The sequence below is a fragment of the Schistocerca gregaria genome, unplaced genomic scaffold (assembly GCF_023897955.1).
Source record: "Schistocerca gregaria isolate iqSchGreg1 unplaced genomic scaffold, iqSchGreg1.2 ptg000914l, whole genome shotgun sequence".
NCBI lineage: Eukaryota > Metazoa > Arthropoda > Insecta > Orthoptera > Acrididae > Schistocerca > Schistocerca gregaria.
Genome location: NW_026062272.1, coordinates 238,421 through 242,500, shown reverse-complemented (window position 1 = coordinate 242,500; position 4,080 = coordinate 238,421). Strand labels below are relative to the sequence as shown.

The 4,080-nt window shown below is 56.8% G+C and overlaps 3 non-coding genes across 3 annotated transcripts in view; all 3 read right to left on the bottom strand.

Annotated features, from left to right (window-relative positions):
• Positions 1–244, bottom strand: part of LOC126325291 (large subunit ribosomal RNA) — a 4,222-nt gene extending 3,978 nt beyond the window's left edge. The window contains exon 1 of the ribosomal RNA XR_007559985.1: positions 1–244. This exon is cut by the window's left edge and continues 3,978 nt beyond it. This is a non-coding gene — a ribosomal RNA (large subunit ribosomal RNA).
• Positions 245–432: 188 nt separating this feature from the next.
• Positions 433–587, bottom strand: LOC126325269 (5.8S ribosomal RNA). The gene has a single exon (XR_007559963.1). It is a non-coding gene; the product is annotated as a 5.8S ribosomal RNA (ribosomal RNA).
• Positions 588–955: 368 nt separating this feature from the next.
• Positions 956–2,848, bottom strand: LOC126325284 (small subunit ribosomal RNA). Its single transcript, XR_007559978.1, has one exon. It is a non-coding gene; the product is annotated as a small subunit ribosomal RNA (ribosomal RNA).
• Positions 2,849–4,080: the final 1,232 nt, after the last annotated feature.

Sequence of the window (4,080 nt, the reverse complement as noted above, 5' to 3'; positions counted from 1 at the left end):
GCTACGGGCCTGGCACCCTCTACGGGCCGTGGCCTCATTCAAGTTGGACTTGGGCTCGGCGCGAGGCGTCGGGGTAGTGGACCCTCCCAAACACCACATGCCACGACAGGCGGCAGCCTGCGGGGTTCGGTGCTGGACTCTTCCCTGTTCGCTCGCCGCTACTGGGGGAATCCTTGTTAGTTTCTTTTCCTCCGCTTAGTAATATGCTTAAATTCAGCGGGTAGTCTCGCCTGCTCTGAGGTCGTTGTACGAGGTGTCGCACGCCACACCGCCAGCCGGCTGTGCACGCTACCGAGAAAGTACCGGTATGCGAACCGCCAGGCGACGGGCGCGCATCGCACGTTTAAGGAGACGCGGCCGGCCACACAGGCGACCACGACACTCCCACGTCTCCGAAGCGGGACAAACGCCGCGCGCTTCAGTATACGTAGCCGACCCTCAGCCAGACGTGGCCCGGGAACGGAATCCATGGACCGCAATGTGCGTTCGAAACGTCGATGTTCATGTGTCCTGCAGTTCACATGTCGACGCGCAATTTGCTGCGTTCTTCATCGACCCACGAGCCGAGTGATCCACCGTCCTGGGTGATCTTTTCCTTTTCAGTCTCCCACTGTCTCTTTCAAGACAGTAGCATTTGCGGGACTGAGGCGTCTGACGGCCCCTGTTCCACTATTTTTTTTTGTGTCCAACGGCCTCACAGCCGATGGGCGTCGTACGGCTCCACACCGGAGCGGACAGGCACTCGGGCGAACGTCATTCAAAACCGGCGCCAGGCGCCAGGTACCGCAGGCCAGCCGCTCCAGAGCTTCAGCGCTCGTACCACACAACAACAACACTTCCGCTAGTTTTGAGAGGCACGCGTGGTTCCGCACGCGGCGCACGGCCACTGCCGTACAGGTAGCGTGTTGCGCGACACGACACGACACGCACATCGAAAGACATGCAGTCTAGTCGGTAATGATCCTTCCGCAGGTTCACCTACGGAAACCTTGTTACGACTTTTACTTCCTCTAAATGATCAAGTTTGGTCATCTTTCCGGTAGCATCGGCAACGACAGAGTCGATGCCGCGTACCAGTCCGAAGACCTCACTAAATCATTCAATCGGTAGTAGCGACGGGCGGTGTGTACAAAGGGCAGGGACGTAATCAACGCGAGCTTATGACTCGCGCTTACTGGGAATTCCTCGTTCATGGGGAACAATTGCAAGCCCCAATCCCTAGCACGAAGGAGGTTCAGCGGGTTACCCCGACCTTTCGGCCTAGGAAGACACGCTGATTCCTTCAGTGTAGCGCGCGTGCGGCCCAGAACATCTAAGGGCATCACAGACCTGTTATTGCTCAATCTCGTGCGGCTAGAAGCCGCCTGTCCCTCTAAGAAGAAAAGTAATCGCTGACAGCACGAAGGATGTCACGCGACTAGTTAGCAGGCTAGAGTCTCGTTCGTTATCGGAATTAACCAGACAAATCGCTCCACCAACTAAGAACGGCCATGCACCACCACCCACCGAATCAAGAAAGAGCTATCAATCTGTCAATCCTTCCGGTGTCCGGGCCTGGTGAGGTTTCCCGTGTTGAGTCAAATTAAGCCGCAGGCTCCACTCCTGGTGGTGCCCTTCCGTCAATTCCTTTAAGTTTCAGCTTTGCAACCATACTTCCCCCGGAACCCAAAAGCTTTGGTTTCCCGGAGGCTGCCCGCCGAGTCATCGGAGGAACTGCGGCGGATCGCTGGCTGGCATCGTTTATGGTTAGAACTAGGGCGGTATCTGATCGCCTTCGAACCTCTAACTTTCGTTCTTGATTAATGAAAACATACTTGGCAAATGCTTTCGCTTCTGTTCGTCTTGCGACGATCCAAGAATTTCACCTCTAACGTCGCAATACGAATGCCCCCGCCTGTCCCTATTAATCATTACCTCGGGTTCCGAAAACCAACAAAATAGAACCGAGGTCCTATTCCATTATTCCATGCACACAGTATTCAGGCGGGCTTGCCTGCTTTAAGCACTCTAATTTGTTCAAAGTAAACGTGCCGGCCCACCGAGACACTCAACAAAGAGCACCCTGGTAGGATTTAAACGGGGTCCGCCTCGGGACGCGAAAGCACCCCTTCGGCTCGCCCCACCGGCAGGACGTCCCACGATACATGCCAGTTAAACACCGACGGGCGGTGAACCAACAGCGTGGGACACAAATCCAACTACGAGCTTTTTAACCGCAACAACTTTAATATACGCTATTGGAGCTGGAATTACCGCGGCTGCTGGCACCAGACTTGCCCTCCAATAGATACTCGTTAAAGGATTTAAAGTGTACTCATTCCGATTACGGGGCCTCGGATGAGTCCCGTATCGTTATTTTTCGTCACTACCTCCCCGTGCCGGGAGTGGGTAATTTGCGCGCCTGCTGCCTTCCTTGGATGTGGTAGCCGTTTCTCAGGCTCCCTCTCCGGAATCGAACCCTGATTCCCCGTTACCCGTTACAACCATGGTAGGCGCAGAACCTACCATCGACAGTTGATAAGGCAGACATTTGAAAGATGCGTCGCCGGTACGAGGACCGTGCGATCAGCCCAAAGTTATTCAGAGTCACCAAGGCAAACGGACCAGACAAGCCAATCCGATTGGTTTTGATCTAATAAAAGCGTCCCTTCCATCTCTGGTCGGGACTCTGTTTGCATGTATTAGCTCTAGAATTACCACAGTTATCCAAGTAACGTGGGTACGATCTAAGGAACCATAACTGATTTAATGAGCCATTCGCGGTTTCACCTTAATGCGGCTTGTACTGAGACATGCATGGCTTAATCTTTGAGACAAGCATATGACTACTGGCAGGATCAACCAGGGAGCTGCGTCAACTAGAGCTGAGCAGCCGGCCGCCCGGGAGTGTGTCCCGGGGGCCCGCGCGAACACGCAAGCGTCCGCTCAATTATTCTGCAAACAGGAGGAGGCCGAGCTCCCCTGCACGATACACCTCGAAACCCTCTCAGGTCCCGGCGGCGCGCAGCGCCGTCCTAGGTACTTGGTCGGTTTCGAGAGAGGCGCAATCGCCCGGAGTTAGGCGAGTAGACGGTTTTAGTGCGAACACCCTTGCTCCCAACTGAGCTTGCCGCTGCCGACAGAGGCCCGGGAGCGTGCTGTCGTGGCATTGCCGGCGGGAGACAACACGCGCCACCTATGGTGACCGGCAGCTCCAACGCCAGCGCCACACAAGGGCAAAGCCCCACTTGGGTGCAGAAGCGAACTCTCCCAGCACAGCGCACGCGCCAACACGTCCGCACAACTGCGATACAAACCACCTGCGAGAACCGCTGGGGCGACCGAGCAGCAGACGGCGTCGCGGCGCCGAGTGCCAGGCGGCGGCGCATCCTCAACGCACACAGTCCTCAATCAGACCAGCACACTGCAGATGTCCACCGCGCTTCGCACCGGGCTCGGCTGAACCAACTTTGGCCGCCAGGCGCCGCGTGCAGGGTGCGCCGCAGCGTAGCTGCGCCGCCTGCCGAGCCCGTCGGCTGGCGCTCCTGCCACTCGGCGCCCCCCACCAGCCGCCTGTTGCGCGTGCGCCCACGCAGCGCGCGGCCAACACGCCGGGCGGCCCCCCTTCACCGGCCGGGAACAGTCCCACCAAGCCACCGCCGCGTATCGCTTCATACCCACATGGGCCTAGTCACGTGTGTGGATGTGGCGGGTACCGCTGAAACAACCGGTTAATAGCTGTACCGATCGTCGCCATCACAGATTCACCTCCAGCGTGAACAACCGCTCAACAACGGATTTCCAGTTCATTTGCGTATCTTGGGCAGTAAACGTAGATGTCCACCTACATTTGCGAATTCAACAATTCTTGCATGCCAGGATGTCATGTGTCACGACACGCTACATCAGACCACATACACACTGCGACATGTGCAGAAGAGAACACGTGGAAGGTGGCCCGCGCACGTATGCGATGTCCCTTCCGCGATCCACTGTCAACCGGCATCTGCGGCATGTCCCAGATATGGAACGCGGTCCACCAGGGTAGCACTTTGTGTGAGGCAATACGACAAAGTCGGAATACACGCGTCACTACATCAC